The following is a 17,532-nucleotide window of genomic DNA, read 5'->3' as shown; positions in this document are numbered from 1 at the left end:
GAGACCCTCTGCTGATAGGTCACTGCTGCATGGCTGGCACACATTGCCTTGTGAAGTCAGCCGTGTGGTGGCAGTTGGAGCGTGCTGGGAATCTCCTCCCCCCTGTGATGAGGGCCCTCTTGGGTCAGGCCCTAACTGCTGGGCTCACCAACTTTTCTTAGTGAGCCCAGTGATGCTTTGGCACTCCTCTTAGGATCCCATCTCCATGGGGATGTGGGCCTTCTGCTCTGAGGTCCCAACGGCTGGGTTGTTCACATTTTCATGATGTGGGCTCTCTGGTGTTAGTTCACAGAGGCCTGGATCCCATAGCCTCTGTGCTCTTGGCCGCCTGCTGGGAGGTTCCAACTGCCGGATTCCTCACTTTTTTAATTTTTGGGGCCCTCTGTTGTGAGGATCCTCCTGCCTGCCTCACTCCCAGCCCCTTCATGATGTGTGTCGTCTGGTTTGAGGCCACATGTGCTGGGTTCCTCACCTTTCGATGATGTGGGACCAATGGTCTTAGGAGACTCCTGCCTGGTTCATATCCCCTTGGTGATGTGGGCCCTCTGTTGAGAGTCTGATCCTGGCTGGGTTCCTCACCCATCTGTGAGGTGGGCCGTCTGCTGTGAGGTCACTCCTGCCTGGCTTGCTCACCTCGCCTTGTGGACATGAGCCCTCTGGTGGCACTTGGAGCCTGCTGGGAGCCTCCTCCCCTCGGTGATGAGGGCCCTCTGGCGTCAGGCCCTAACTGCTGGGCTCCCCACATTTTGTGATGTGCGCCCAGTGGTGCGAGGACACTCCAGCCAGGTTCACATCCCCATTGGGATGTGGGCCTTCTGCTCTGAGGTCCCAACGCCTGGGTTGCTCACAGTTTCATGATGTGGGCTCTCTGCTGTTAGTTCACTCCTGCCTGCCTCCCATAGCTTCTGTGCTCTCGGCCGCCTGCTGGGAGGTTCCAACTGCTGGATTCCTCACCTTTCTTATTCTTTGGGCCCTCTGTTTTTAGGCTACTCCTGCCTGCCTCACTCCCATTCCCTTTGTGATATGTGTCCTCTGATTTGAGGCCACATGTGCTGGGTTCCGCACCTTTCGATGATGTGGCCCCACTGGAGGGAAGACAGTCCTGACTGGTTCCCATCCCCTTGCTGATGTGGGCCCTCAGGTGAGAGTCTGATCCTGGCTGGGTTCCTCACCCTTCTGTGAGGTGGGCCCTCTGCTGTGAGGTCAATCATGCCTGTCTGGCACACGTCACCTTGACGACGTGGGCCCTCTGGTGGCAGTTGGAGTGTGCTGGGATCCTCCTCCCCTCGGTGATGAGGGCCCTCTTGCCTTAGGCCATAACTGCTGGGCTCCCCACATTTTCTGATGTGCGCCAAGTGAGTGAGGACACTCTTGCCAGGTTCCCATCCCCATGGGGATATGGGCCTTCTGCTCTGAGGTCAAAACGGCTGGCTTGCTCACAGTACCATGATGTGGGCCCTCTGCTGTGAGTTCACTCCGGCAAGGATCCCTTATCATCGGTGCTCTGAGCCGCCTGCTGGGAGGTTCCAACTGCTGGATTCCTCAACTTTTGTATTCTATGTGCCCTCTGTTGTGAGGCTCCTCCTGCCTGCCTCACTGCCAGCCCCTTGGTGATGACTGTCCTATGGCTTGAGGCCACATGTGCTGCGTTCCTCACCTTTCGATGATGTGGCCCCACTCGTGTGAGGACACTCCTGCCTGGTTCCCATCCCCTTGGTGAGGTGGGCCCTCTGGCGAGAGTCTAATCCTGGCTGGGTTCCTCAACGTTCTGTGAGGTAGGCCCTCTGCTGTGAGGTCACTCCTGCCTGGCTGGCACACGTCACCTTGGAGACGTGAGCCCTCTGGTGGCAGTTGGAGCATGCAGGGTGCCTCCTCCTCTCGGTGATGACGGCCCTCTGGGTCAGGCCCTAAATGGTGGGCTCCCCACATTTTCTGATGTGCGCCCAGTGGTGCGAGGACACTCCAGCCAGGTTCCCATTCCCACGGGGATGTGGGCCTTCTGCGCTGAGGTCCCAACGCCTGGGTTGCTCACAGTTTTATGATGTGGGCCCTCTGCTGTGAGTTCACTGTGGCCTGGATCCCATAGCCTCGGTGTTCTGGGCCGCCTGCTGGAAGGTCTAAATGCTGGAATCCTCACGTTTTTTATATTATGTGCCCTGTGTTGTGAGGCTACTCCTGCCTGCCTCACTCCAAGGCCCTTGGTGATGTGGGTCCTCTGGTTTGAGGACACATGTGCTGGGTTCCTCACCTTAAGATGATGAGGCCCCACTGGTGTGAGGATAATCCTGACTGGTTCCCATCCCCTTTGTGATGTGGGCCCTCTGGTGAGAGTCTGATCCTGGCTGGGTTCCTCACCCATCTGTGAGGTGGGCCCTCTACTATCAGGTAACTCTTGCCTGGCTTGCTCACCTCGCCTTGTTGACATGAGCCCTCTGGTGGCACTTGGACCCTGCTGGGAGCCTCCTCACCTCTGTGATGAGGGCCCTCTGACGTCAGGCCCTAACTGCTGGGCTCCCCAACTTTTCTTAGTGAGCCCAGTGATGCTCGGGCACTCCTCTTAGGTTCCCATCTCCACGGGGATGTGGGCCTTCTGCTCTGAGGTTCCAACGGCTGGGTTGATCACAATTTCATGATGTGGGCTCTCTGGTGTTAGTTCACTGTGGCCTGGATCCCATAGCCTCTGTGCTCTTGGCCACCTGCTGGGAGGTTCCAACTGCTCGATTCCTCAACTTTTGTATTCTATGGGTCCTGTGTTGTGATGCTCCTCCTGCCTGCCTCACTTGCAACCCCTTCGTGATGTGGGTCTTCTGGTTTGAGGCCACATGTGCTGGGTTCCGCAACTTTCAATGATGTGGCCCCACTGGTGTGAGGACACTCCTGCCTGGTTCCCATCCCCTTGGTGATGTGGGCCTTCTGGTGACAGTCTTATCCTGGCTGGGTTCCTCACTCTTCTGTGAGGTAGGCCCTCTGCTGTGAGGTCAATCCTGCCTGACTTGCACACATCACCTTGGTGACGTGGGCCCTCTGTTGGCACATGGAACCTGCTGGGAGCCTCCTGCCCTTGGTGATGATGGCCCTCTTGCATCAGGCTCTAACTGCTGGGCTCCCCACGTTTTCTGATGTGAGCCCAGTGATGCCAGGACACTCCTGTCAGGTTCCCATCCCCATGGGGATGTGGGCTTTCTGCTCTGAGGTCCCAACGCCTGGCTTGCTGACAGTTTCATGATGTGGGCTCTCTGGTGTTAGTTCACTCCTGCCTGCATCCCATAGCTTCTGTGCTCTCGGCCGCCTGCTGGGAGGTTCCAACTGCTGGATTCCTCACCTTTTTTATTCTTTGGGCCCTCTGTTTTTAGGCTACTCCTACCTGCCTCACTCCCATCCCCTTTGTGATGTATGTCCTCTGATATGAGGCCACATGTGCTGGGTTCCTCACCTTTCGATGATGTGGCCCCACTGGTGGGAGGACAGTCCTGACTGGTTCCCATCCCCTTGGTGTTGTGGGCCCTCTGGCGAGAGTCTCATCCTGCCTCGGTTCCTCACCCTTCTGTGAGATAGGCCCTCTGCTGTGAGGTCACTACTGCCTGGCTGGCGCATGCCACCTTGTAGACGTGGGCCCTCTGTTGGCAGTTGGAACCTGCTGGGAGTCTCCTCCCCTCAGTTATGAGGGCCCCCTGGCGTCAGGCCCTAACTGCTGGGCTCCTAACATTTTCTGATATGTGCTAAGTGGTGCGAAGCCACTCCTGCCAGGTTCCCATCCCAATGGGGATGTGGGCCTTCTGTTCTGAGGTTCCAACGGCTGGGCTGCTCACAGGTTCATGATGTGGGCCCTCTGCTGTGAGTTCACTGTGGCCTGGATCCCATAACCTCGGTGCTCTGGGTCACTTGCTGGGAGGTTCCAACTGCTGGATTCCTCAACTTTTATATTCTATGGACCCTGTGTTGTGAGGCCGGTCCTGCCAGCCTCATTCCGAACCCCTTGGTGATGTGGTTCCTGTGGTTTGAGGCTACATGTGCTGGGATCCTCACCTTTCGATGATGTTGTCCCACTGGTGTGGGGACACTCCTGCCTGGTTCCCATCCCCTTGGTGATGTGGGTCCTCTGGTGCGAGTCTGATCCTGACTGGGTTCGTTACACTTCTCTGAGGTGGGCCCTCTGCTGTGAGGTCATTCGTGCCTGGTTGGCACACATCGCCTTGGCGACGTCAGCCCTCTGGTGGCAATTGGAGCCTGCTGGGAGCCTCCTTCCCTTGATGATGAGGGTCCTCTTGCGTCAGACCCTAACTGCTGGTCGCCCAAAATTTTCTGATACGTTCTCAAGGGTGCGAGGACAGTCCTAACAGATTTCCATCCCCATGGGGATGTGGGCCTCCTGCTCTGAGGTCCCAATGGCTGGGTTGCTCAGTTTCATGACATGGGCCCTCTTCTGTGAGTTCACTGTGGCCTGGATCCCATAACCTCGGTGCTCTGGGCCGCCTGCTGGGAGGTTCCAACTGCTGGATTACTCACTTTTTTATTCTATGGGCCCAGTGTTGTGAGGCTACTCCTGCCTGCCTCACTCCGAGGCCCTTGGTGATGTGGGTCCTCTGGTTTGAGGACACATGTGCTGAGTACCTCACCTTTCGATGATGTGGCCCCACTGGTGTGAAGACACTCCTGCCTGTTTCCCATCCCCTTGGTGATGTGGGTCCTCTGGTGAGAGTCTGATGTTGGCTGGGTTTCTCACCCTTCTGTGAGGTGGGACCTCTGCTGTGAGGTAACACCTGCCTGGCTTGCTCACATTGCCTTGGCAATGTGAGCCCTCAGGTGGCAGTTGGAGCCTGCTGGGAATCTCCTCCCCTCAGTTATGAGAGCTCTGGATAAAACACATATGCCCATTTTTGCCAAGTGCATTATTTTCCAAGTTCTGTCTCTTTTCCTATGCTTTAAGAGCGACTCCCGTGTACCTTCTGAAATCGGGTTCCAGCAATTCTGCCCCGCATTCAAGTCCTCTTCGCAGCCTTACTTCAGTATAATTTTGGAAGATAGCTGTCATTTATAACTCAGCAGGTTTGTGAATTACAGTGCCCATCAGCTCCTTTCTTCAACTCGCTTTCCTGTGAGCTGGCCGCAAAACCGCAGGATCGCTTCAGGCCCTAATCTAGTTCCAGCACGGCATGCGGAGCCTTTGGTTCATTCGTCTTCCTGGTGGATAATGAGAGTTAAATTTGCCCGTCCAGACACCTACAGATAGTCTCCCATTGCTTCTCCTTATTCCTGTTCATCTTCCGAAGAAATTGCAAACTGGGCCAAACAGGAGTTTAAAGGCCCTGACTCTCCAAGTGGGGAGAGTGTTAGTAAAGCGTCTGGAAAGTTGCACCGAGTAGCAGGGGATGAAAAATGAGATACATTTGAACACATTTCCCGATCAAACGGTGGATCATACTTTGGGTTCCACATGCATGTTTTAGCTGAAGGAAGAATCCCTTAAACCTGGAGAATTGAAACCCATGGAATGGGTACCATGCAACATGACTCCAAGGGGTCTGCATTTGCTCACCGATCCTCACCAATCCTATCACTGCTGCGTTTATACCGCTGTACACACGCTTGATTCTCTTTCGGAGACATATAAATCCATAGGTTTTAAGATTCTTACTAGTCAGGTATATTCTTAAGAGTTTAATATGAGGTGTTGAGTCCACTTCATTGAGCAAGGAGGAGCTCTTGTCTATTACATATTTGGCTTATGGAACGATATCTGTGCTAATTTCAATCTCTGGTTTTATGGAGCACCCCAACTCACCTTTCCCCTTAAGCAAGCATAAGTTGGTTTTCTACATTTGAGACCCTGTTCTGTTTTGTAATTCAATTCCTGTGTAGCCAGGTTTACATTCCATGTAGTAGTGATATCTTATGATGTTTCTTTTCCTGTGTGACTTATTTCACTTAGAATCATCGTACCTGAATCCACTCATTATGCTGCTACGGGCCTGATTTCATAGATTTCATTGCTGAGTGATATTGCTTTGTACGTAAGTAGCACAACATCTTTATCCATTTTTCGCTTTCTGCGATATTGAACTTGTACCGTAAATGAGGTTCTTGTAAACAGAGCCGTCCCAAACTTTGGGGTGGCTGTGTCTTTTTTATTTTAATTTCCCTAAGCTATAGGACCATAAGTGGAAGTGCCCTAGGCTCTGTTGCTTTGTTTTTTAGATGTTTCAGGAAACACCATACACTTCTCCAGAGTGGCTGTTGGCAATTTACATCCCGCCCATCATAATAACAAGGCTCCCAGTTCTTCATGGCCTGTCCTGCCTTTCTGGATTTTACACTTTTTTCAGATGGCCCTTTTGACCGGTGGGCAGTGAGACTTCATTGTAGTGCAGATTTCCTTTGCAAGCTTGCTTGGTTGGCCAAAAAGTGCGTATGCGTTTTTTCCTGAATATATTCAGGAAAAAACGCATATGCCCTATTTTGGCCAAGTGCATCATTGTGGACGTTCTGCCACTTTTCCTATGCTTTACATGCAATTCCAGTCTACCTCCTGAAATCGGTTTCCTGCAATTCTGCCCCGCTTTCAAGTCCTCTTGGCAGCCTTACTTCAACATATTTTTGGACGATAGCTGTCATTTATAACTCTGCAAGTTTGTGAATGACAGTGCCCCTGAGCTCCTTTCTTCAACTCGCTTTCTTGTGAGCTGGCCGCAACACCGCAGGATTGCTTCAGGCCCTAGTGTGCTTCCGGCATGGCTTGCTGAACCTTTGGTTAATTCCTCCTCCTGGTGGTAATGAGAGTTAAATTTGCGCGTCCAGACACCTCCAGCTAGTGTCTCATTGGTTCTCCCTATTCTTGTTCATTTTCCGCAGAAATTGCAAACTGGGCGAAACAGGAGGTTAAAGGCACTGTCTCAACAAGTGGGGAGAGTGTTAGTAAAGCGTCTGGAATGTTGCACCCGAGTACCAGGGGATGAAAACTGAGACACATTTGAACACGTTTCTCGATCACACAGTGTATCATACTCGGGGTTCCACATGCATGTTTTAGCTGAAGGAAGAATCCCTTAAACCTGGAGAGTTGAGACCCATGGAATGGGTACCATGCAATATGACTTCAAAGGGTCTGCATTTGCTCACCAAACCTCACCAATCCTATCACTGCTGCATTTATGCCGCTGTACACACGCTTGTTTCTCTTTCGGAGACATATAAATCCATAGGTTTTAAGATTCTTTCTAGTCAGGTATATTCTTAGGCGTTTAATATGGGGTGTTGAGTCCACTTCGTTGAGCAAGGAGTACCTCTTGTCTATTATATATTTGGCTTATGGAACGGTATCTGTGCTAATTTCAATCTCTGGTTTTATGCAGCACCCCAACTCACCTTTCCCCTTAAGCAAGCATAAGTTGGTTTTCTACATTGGAGACCATGTTCTGTTTTGTAATTCAGTTCCTGTGTAGCCAAGTTTACATTCCGTGTATTAGTGATATCTTATGATGTTTCTTTTTCTGTGTGACTTATTTCACTTAGAATCATCGTACCTGAATCCACTCATTATGCTGCTACGGGCGTGATGACATAGATTTCATTGCTGAGTGATATTGCATTGTACGTAAGTACCACAACTTCTTTATCCATTTTTCACTTTCTGCAATATTGAACTTGTACTGAAAACGAGGTTCCTGTAAACAGAGCAGTCCCAAACTTTAGGGTGGCTGTGTCTTTTTGATTTTAATTACCCTAAACAATAGGACCATAAGTGGAAGTGCCCTAGGCTCTGTTGCTTTGTTTTTTGGATGTTTCAGGAAACACCATACACTTCTCCAGAGTGGCTGTTGGCAATTTACATCCCGCCCATCAGCATAACAAGGCTCCCAGTTCTCCATGGCCTGTCCTGCCTTTCTGGATTTTACACTTTTTTCAGATGGCCGTTTCGACTGGGGGGCAGTGAGACTTCATTGTAGTGCAGATTTCCTTTGCAAGGTTGCTTGGTTGGCCAAAAAGAGCATATGCCTTTTTTCCTGAATATATTCAGGAAAAAACGCATACGCCCTTTTTGGCCAAGTGCATCATTGTGGACGTTCTGCCTCTTTTCATATGCTTTACATGCAATTCCTGTCTACCTCCTGAAATCGGTTTCCTGCAATTCTGCCCTGCTTTCAAGTCCTCTTGGCAGCCTTACTTCAATATATTTTTGGACGATAGCTGTCATTTATAATTCTGCAGGTTTGTGAATTACAGTGCCCCTGAGCTCCTTTCTTCAACTCGCTTTCTTGTGAGCTGGCCGCAACACTGCAAGATTGCTTCAGGCCCTAGTGTGGTTCCGGAATGGCACGCGGAGCCTTTGGTTAATTCCTCTTCCTGGTGGGAAATGAGAGTTAAATTTGCCCATCCAGACACCTCCTGCTAGTCTCTCATTGGTTCTCCCTATTCCTGTTCATTTTCCGCAGAAATTGCAAACTGGGCCAAACAGGAGGTTAAAGGCACTGACTCTCCAAGTGGGGAGAGTGTTAGTAAAGCGTCTGGAATGTTGCACCCGAGTACCAGGGGACGAAAACTGAGACACATTTGAACACATTTCCTGATCACACGGTGGATCATACTCTGGGGTCCACATGCATGTTTTAGCTGAAGGAAGAATCCCTTAAACCTGGAGAGTTGAGATCCATGGAATGGGTACCATGCAATATGACTTCAAAGGGTCTGCATTTGCTCACCGAACCTCACCAATCCTATCACTGCTGCATTTATGCCGCTGTACACACGCTTGATTCTCTTTTGGAGACATATAAATCCATAGGTTTTAAGATTCTTACTAGTCAGGTATATTCTTAGGCGTTTAATATGGGGTGTTGAGTCCACTTCGTTGAGCAAGGAGTAGCTCTTGTCTATTACATATTTGGCTTATGGAACGGTATCTGTGCTAATTTCAATCTCTGGTTTTATGCAGCACCCCAACTTACCTTTCCCCTTAAGCAAACATGGGTTGGTTTTCTACATTTGAGACCCTGTTCTGTTTTGTAATTCAGTTCCTGTGTAGCCAAGTTTACATTCCGTGTAGTAGTGATAACTTATGATGTGTCTTTTTCTGTGTGACTTATTTCACTTAGAATCATCGTACCTGAATCCACTCACTATGCTGTTACGGGCCTGATGACATAGATTTCATTGCTGAGTGATATTGCATTGTTCGTAAGTACCACAACTTCCTAATCCATTTTTCACTTTCTGTGATATTGAATTTGTACCGTAAAGGAGGTTCTTGTAAACAGAGCCGTCCCAAACTGTCGGGTGGCTGTGTCTTTTTGATTTTAATTTCCCTAAGCTATAGGACCATAAGTGGAAGTGCCCTAGGCTCTGTTGCTTTGTTTTGTAGATGATTCAGGAAACACCATACCCTTCTCCAGAGTGGCTGTTGGCAATTTACATCCCGCCCATCAGCATAACAAGGCTCCCAGTTCTCAATGGCCTCTCCTTCCTTACTGGATTTTACACTTTTTTCAGATGGCCCTTTTGACCGGGGGGCAGTGAGACTTCATTGTAGAGCAGATTTCCTTTGCAAGCTTGCTTGGTTGGCCAAAAAGGGCGTATGCGTTTTTTCCTGAATATATTCAGGAAAAAACGCATACGCCCTTTTTGGCCAAGTGCATCATTGTGGACGTTCTGCCTCTTTTCATATGCTTTACATGCAATTCCAGTCTACCTCCTGAAATCGGTTTCCTGCAATTCTGCTCCGCTTTCAAGTACTCTTGGCAGCCTTACTTCAATATATTTTTGGACGATAGCTGTCATTTATAACTCTGCAGGTTTGTCAATTACAGTGACCCTGAGCTCCTTTCTGCAACTCGCTTTCTTGTGAGCTGGCCGCAACACCGCAGGATTGCTTCAGGCCCTAGTGTGGTTCTGCCATGGCACGCTGAGCCTTTGTTTAATTCCTCTTCCTGGTGGGAAATGAGAGTTAAATTTGCCCGTCCAGACACCTCCAGCTAGTCTCTCATTGGTTCTCCCTATTCCTGTTCATTTTCCGCAGAAATTGCAAACTGGGCCAAACAGGAGGTTAAAGGCACGGACTCTCCAAGTGGGGAGAGTGTTAGTAAAGCATCTGGAATGTTGCACTTGAGTACCAGGGGACGAAAACTGAGACACATTTGAACACGTTTCCCGATCACACGGTGGATCATACTCTGGGTCCACATGCATGTTTTAGCTGAAGGAAGAATCCCTTAAACCTGGAGAGTTGAGACCCATGGAATGGGTACCATGCAATATGACTTCAAAGGGTCTGCATTTGCTCACCGAACCTCACCAATCCTATCACTGCTGCGTTTATGCTGCCGTACACACGCTTGATTCTCTTTCGGAGACTTATCAATCCATAGGTTTTAAGATTCTTACTAGTCAGGTATATTCTTAGGCGTTTAATATGGAGTGTTGAGTCCACTTCGTTGAGCAAGGAGTAGCTCTTGTCTATTACATATTTGGCTTATGGAACGGTATCTGTGCTAATTTCAATCTCTGGTTTTATGCAGCACCCCAACTCACCTTTCCCCTTAAGCAAGCATAAGTTGGTTTTCTGCATTTGAGACTCTGTTCTGTTTTGTAATTCAGTTCCCATGTAGCCAAGTTTACATTCCGTGTACTAGTGATATCCTATGATGTTTCTTTTTCTGTGTGACTTATTTCACTTAGAATCATCGTTCCTGAATCCCCTCATTATGCTGCTACGTGCCTGATGACATAGATTTCATTGCTGAGTGATATTGCATTGTACGTAAGTACCAGAACTTCTTTATCCATTTTTCGCTTTCTGTGATATTGAACATGTACCGTAAACGAGGTTCTTGTAAACAGAGCCGTCCCAATTTTTGGGGTGGCTGTGTGTTTTTGATTTTAATTTCCCTAAGGTATAGGACCATAAGTGGAAGTGTCCTAGGCTCTGTTGCTTTGTTTTTTAGATGTTTCAGGAAACACCATACACTTCTCCAGAGTGGCTGTTGGCAATTTACATCCCGCCCATCAGCATAACAAGGCTCCCAGTTCTCCATGGCCTGACCTGCCTTTCTGGATTTTACACTTTTTTCAGATGGCCCTTTTGACTGGGGGGCAGTGAGACTTCATTGTAGTGCAGATTTCCTTTGCAAGCTTGCTTGGTTGGCCAAAAAGGGCGTATGCGTTTTTTCCTGAGTATATTCAGGAAAAAACGCATACGCCCTTTTTGTCCAAGTGCATCATTGTGGACGTTCTGCCTCTTTTCCTATGCTTTACATGCAATTCCAGTCTACCTCCTGAAATTGGTTTCCTGCAATTCTGCCCCTCTTTCAAGTCCTCTTGGCAGCCTTACTTCAATATATTTTTGGACGATAGCTGTCATTTAAAACTCTGCAGGTTTGTGAATTACAGTGCCCCTGAACTCCTTTCTTCAACTCGCTTTCTTGTGAGCTGGCCGCAAAACCGCAGGATTGCTTCAGGCCCTAGTGTTGTTCCGGCACGGCACGCTGAGCCTTTGTTTAATTCCTCTTCCTGGTGGGAAATGAGAGTTAAATTTGCCCGTCCAGACACCTCCAGCTAGTCTCTCATTGGTTCTCCCTATTCCTGTTCATTTTGCGCCGAAATTGCAAACTGGGCCAAACAGGAGGTTAAAGGCACTGACTCTCCAAGTGGGGAGAGTTAGTAAAGCGTCTGGAATGTTGCACCTGAGTACCACGGGATGAAAACTGAGACACATTTGAACACGTTTCCCGATCACATGGTGGAATATACTCTGGGTTCCACATGCATGTTTTAGCTGAAGGAAGAATCCCTTAAACCTGGAGAGTTGAGACCCATGGAATGGGTACCATGAAATATGACTTCAAAGGGTCTGCATTTGCTCACCGAACCTCACCAATCCTATCACTGCTGCGTTTATGCCGCTGTACACAGACTTGATTCTCTTTCGGAGACATATAAATCCATAGGTTTTAAGATTCTTACTAGTCAGGTATATGCTTAGGCGTTTAATATGGGGTGCTGAGTCCACTTCCTTGAGCAAAGAGTAGCTCTTGTCTATTACATATTTGGCTGATGGAACGGTATCTGTGCTAATTTCAATCTCTGGTTTTATGCAGCACCCCAAATAACCTTTCCCCTTCAGCCAGCATAAGTTGGTTTTCTACATTTGAGCCCCTGTTCTGTTTTGTAATTCAGTTCCTGTGTAGCCAAGTTTACATTCCGTGTAGTAGTGATATCTTATGATGTTTCTTTTTCTGTGTGACATATTTCACTTACAATCATCATACCTGAATCCACTCATTTTGGTGCTACGGGCCTGATGACATAGATTTCATTGCTGAGTGATATTGCATTGTACGTAAGTACCACAACTTCTTTATCCATTTTTCGATTTCTGCGATATTGAACTTGTACTATAAAGGAATTTCTTGTCAACAGAGCCATCCCAAACATGGCGGTGGCTGTGTCTTTTTGATTTTAATTTCCCTAATCTATAGGACCATAAGTGGAAGTGCCCTAGGCTCTGTTGCTTTGTTTTTTAGATGTTTCAGGAAACACCATACACTTCTCCAGAGTGGCTGTTGGCAATTTACATCCCGCCCATCAGCATAACAAGGCTCCCAGTTCTCCATGGCCTGTCCTGCCTTTCTGGATTTTACACTTTTTTCAGATGGCCCTTTTGACCACTGGGCAGTGAGACTTCATTGTAGTGCAGATTTCCTTTGCAAGCTTGCTTGGCTGGCCAAAAAGTGCGTATGCGTTTTTTCCTGAATATATTCAGGAAAAAACGCATACGCACTTTTTTCCCAAGTGCATCATGGTGGACGTTCTGCCCCTTTTCCTATGCTTTACATGCAATTCCAGTCTACCTCCTGAATTCGGTTTCCTGCAATTCTGCCCCGCTTTCAAGTCCTCTTGGCAGCCTGACTTCAATATATTTTTGGACGATAGCTGTCATTTATAACTCTGCAGGTTTGTGAATGACAGTGCCCCTGAGCTCCTTTCTTCAATTCGCTTTCTTGTGAGCTAGCCACAACACTGCAAGATTGCTTCAGGCCCTAGTGTGGTTCCGGAATGGCACGCGGAGCCTTTGGTTAATTCCTCTTCCTGGTGGGAAATGAGACTTAAATTTGCCCGTCCAGACACCTCCTGCTAGTCTCTCATTGGTTCTCCCTATTCCTGTTCATTTTCCGCAGAAATTGCAAACTGGGCCAAACAGGAGGTTAAAGGCACTGACTCTCCAAGTGGGGAGAGTGTTAGTGAAGCGTCTGGAATGTTGCACCCAAGTACCAGGGGACGAAAACTGAGACACATTTGAACACATTTCCCGATCACACGGTGGATCATACTCTGGGTTCCACATGCATGTTTTAGCTGAAGGAAGAATCCCTTAAACTTGGAGAGTTGAGATCCATGGAATGGGTACCATTCAATATGACTTAAAAGGGTCTGCATTTGCTCACCGAACCTCACCAATCCTATCACTGCTGCGTTTATGCCGCTGTACACATGCTTGTTTCTCTTTTGGAGACATATCAATCCATAGGTTTTAAGATTCTTACTAGTCAGGTATACTCTTAGGCATTTAATATGGGGTGTTGTGTCCACTTCGTTGAGCAAGGATTAGCTCTTGTCTATTACATATTTGGCTTATGGAACGGTATCTGTGCTAATTTCAATCTCTGGTTTTATGCAGCACCCCAACTTACCTTTCCCCTTAAGCAAACATGGGTTGGTTTTCTACATTTGAGACCCTGTTCTGTTTTGTAATTCAGTTCCTGTGTAGCCAAGTTTACATTCCGTGTACTAGTGATAACTTATGATGTGTGTTTTTCTGTGTGACTTATTTCACTTAGAATCATCGTACCTGAATCCACTCACTATGCGGCTACGGGCCTGATGACATAGATTCATTGCTGAGTGATATTGCATTGTTCGTAAGTACCACAACTTCTTTATCCATTTTTCGCTTTCTGTGATATTGAATTTGTACCGTAAATGAGGTTCTTGTAAACAGAGCCGTCCCAAACTTTGGGGTGGCTGTGTCTTTTTGATTTTAATTTCCCTAAGCTATAGGACCATAAGTGGAAGTGCCCTAGGCTCTGTTGCTTTGTGTTTTAGATGTTTCAGGAAACACCATACACTTCTCCAGAGTGGCTGTTGGCAATTTACATCCCGCCCATCAGCATAACAAGGCTCCCAGTTCTCCATGGCCTGTCCTGCCTTTCTGTATTTTACACTTTTTTCAGATGGCCCTTTTGACCGGGGGGCAGTGAGACTTCATTTTAGAGCAGATTTCCTTTGCAAGCTTGCTTGGTTGGCCAAAAAGGGCATATGCGTTTTTTCCTGAATATATTCAGGAAAAAACGCATTCGCACTTTTTGGCCAAGTGCATCATCTTGGACGTTCTGCCTCTTTTCCTATGCTTTACATGCAATTCCTGTCTACCTCCTGAAATCGGTTTCCTGCAATTCTGCCCCTCTTTCAAGTCCTCTTGGCAGCCTCACTTCAATATATTTTTGGACGATAGCTGTCATTTAAAACTCTGCAGGTTTGTGAATTACAGTGACCCTGAACTCTTTTCTTCAACTCGCTTTCTTGTGAGCTGGCCGCAACACCGCAGGATTGATTCAGGCCCTAGTGTTGTTCCGGCACGGCACGCTGAGCCTTTGGTTAATTCCTCTTCCTGGTGGGAAATGAGAGTTAAATTTGCCCGTCCAGACACCTCCAGCTAGTCTCTCATTGGTTCTCCCTATTCCTGTTCATTTTCCGAAGAAATTGCAAACTGGGCCAAACAGGAGGTTAAAGGCACTGACTCTCCAAGTGGGGAGAGTTAGTAAAGCGTCTGGAATGTTGCACCCGAGTACCACGGGATGAAAACTGAGACACATTTGAACACGTTTCCCGATCACATGGTGGAATATACTCTGGGTTCCACATGCATGTTTTAGCTGAAGGAAGAATCCCTTAAACATGGAGAGTTGAGACCCATGGAATGGGTACCATGCAATATGATTTCAAAGGGTCTGCATTTGCTCACCGATTCTCACCAATCCTATCACTGCTGCGAGTATGCCGCTGTACACACGCTTGATTCTCTTTTGGAGACATATCAATCCATAGGTTTTAAGATTCTTACTAGTCAGGTATATTCTTAGGCGTTTAATATGGGGTGTTGAGTCCACTTCGTTGAGCAAGGTGTAGCTCTTGTCTATTACATATTTGGCTTATGGAATGGTATCTGTGCTAATTTCAATCTCTGGTTTTATGCAGCACCCCAACTAACCTTTCCCCTTAAGCAAGCATAAGTTGGTTTTCTACATTTGAGACCCTGTTCTGCTTTGTAATTCAGTTCCTGTGTAGCCAAGTTTACATTCCGTGTATTAGTGATATCTTATGATGTTTCTTTTTCTGTGTGACTTATTTCACTTAGAATCATCGTACCTAAATCCACTCATTATGTTGCTACGGGCCTGATGACATAGATTTCATTGCTGAGTGATATTGCATTGTACGTAAGTACCGCAACTTCTTTATCCATTTTTCGCTTTCTGTGATATTGAACTTGTACCATAAGCTAGGTTCTTGTAAACAGCGCATTCCCAAATTTTGGGGTGGCTGTGTCTTTTTGATTTTCATTTCCCTAAGCTATAGGACCATAAGTGGAAGTGCCCTAGGCTCTGTTTTTCTTTGTTTTTTAGATGTTTCAGGAAACACCATACACTTCTCCAGAGTGGCTGTTGGCAATTTACATCACACCCATCAGCATAACAAGGCTCCCAGTTCTCCATGGCCTGTCCTGCCTTTCTGGATTTTACACTTTTTTCAGATGGCCCTTTTGACGGGGGGGGCAGTGAGACTTCATTGTAGTGCAGATTTCCTTTGCAAGCTTGCTTGGTTGGCCAAAAAGGGCGTATGCGTTTTTTCCTGAATATATTCAGGAAAAAACGCATACGCCCTTTTTGGCCAAGTGCATCATTGTGGACTTTCTGCCTCTTTTCCTATGCTTTACATGCAATTCCAGTCTACCTCCTGAAATCGGTTTCCTGCAATTCTGCCCCGCTTTCAAGTCCTCTTGGCAGCCTTACTTCAATATATTTTTGGACGATAGCTGTCATTTATAACTCTGCAGGTTTGTGAATGACAGTGCCCCTGAGCTCCTTTCTTCAACTCGCTTTCTTGTGAGCTGGCCGCCCAAACTGCAGGATTGCTTCAGGCCCTAGTGTGGTTCTGGCATGGCACGCTGAGCCTTTGGTTAATTCCTCTTTCTGGTGGGAAATGAGAGTTAAATTTGCCCGTCCAGACACCTCCAGCTACTCTCTCATTGGTTCTCCCTATTCCTGTTCATTTTACGCAGAAATTGCAAACTGGGCCAAACAGGAGGTTAAAGGCACTGACTCTCCAAGTGGGGAGAGTATTAGTAAAGCGTCTGGAATTTTGCACCCGAGTACCAGGGGACGAAAACTGAGACCCATTTGAACACGCTTCCCGATCACATGGTGGATCATACTCTGGGTTTCACATGCATGTTTTAGCTGAAGGAAGAATCCCTTAAACCTGGAGAGTTGAGACCAATGGAATGGGTACCATGCAATATGACTTCAAAGGGTCTGCATTTGCTCACCGAACCTCACCAATCCTATCACTGCTGCATTTATGCCGCTGTACACACGCTTGATTCTCTTTCAGAGACAGAAATCCATAGGTTTTAAGATTCTTACTAGTCAGGTATATTCTTAGGCGTTTAATATGGGGTGTTGAGTCCACTTCATTGAGCAAGGAGTAGCTCTTGTCTATTACATATTTGGCTTATGGAACGGTATCTGTGCTAATTTCAATCGCTGGTTTTATGCAGCACCCCACTCACCTTTCCCCTTAAGCAAGCATAAGTTGGTTTTCTACATTTGAGACCCTCTTCTCTTTTGTAATTCAGTTCCTGTGTAGCCAAGTTTACATTCCGTGTAGTAGTGATGTCTTATGATGTTTCTTTTTCTGTGTGACTTATTTCACTTAGAATCATCGTACCCGTATCCACTCGTCATGCTGCTACGGGCCTGATGACATAGATTTCATTGCTAAGTGATATTGCATTGTAAGTAAGTACCACAATTTCTTTATCCATTTTTTGCTTTCTGCGATATTGAACTTGTACCGTAAACGAGGTTCTTGTAAACAGAGCCATCCCAAACATTGGGGTGGCTGTGTCTTTTTGATTTTAATTTCCCTAAGCTATAGGACCATAAGTGGAAGTGCCCTAGGCTCTGTTGCTTTGTTTTTTAGATGTTTCAGGAAACACCATACACTTCTCCAGAGTGGCTGTTGGCAATTTTCATCCCGCCCATCAGCATAACAAGGCTCCCAGTTCTCCATGGCCTGTCCTGACTTTCTGGATTTTACACTTTCTTCAGATGGCCCTTTTGACCAGTTGGATGTGAGACTTCATTGTAGTGCAGATTTCCTTTGCAAGCTTGCTTGGTTGGCCAAAATGGGCATATGCTTTTTTTCCTGAATATATTCAGGACAAACGCATATGCCCTTTTACACCAAGTGCATCATTGTGGA

Source organism: Orcinus orca, chromosome 4 (assembly GCF_937001465.1).
Source record: "Orcinus orca chromosome 4, mOrcOrc1.1, whole genome shotgun sequence".
NCBI lineage: Eukaryota > Metazoa > Chordata > Mammalia > Artiodactyla > Delphinidae > Orcinus > Orcinus orca.
The sequence above is the reverse complement of the archived record's forward strand: the minus strand, read 5'-3'. Positions refer to the sequence as shown.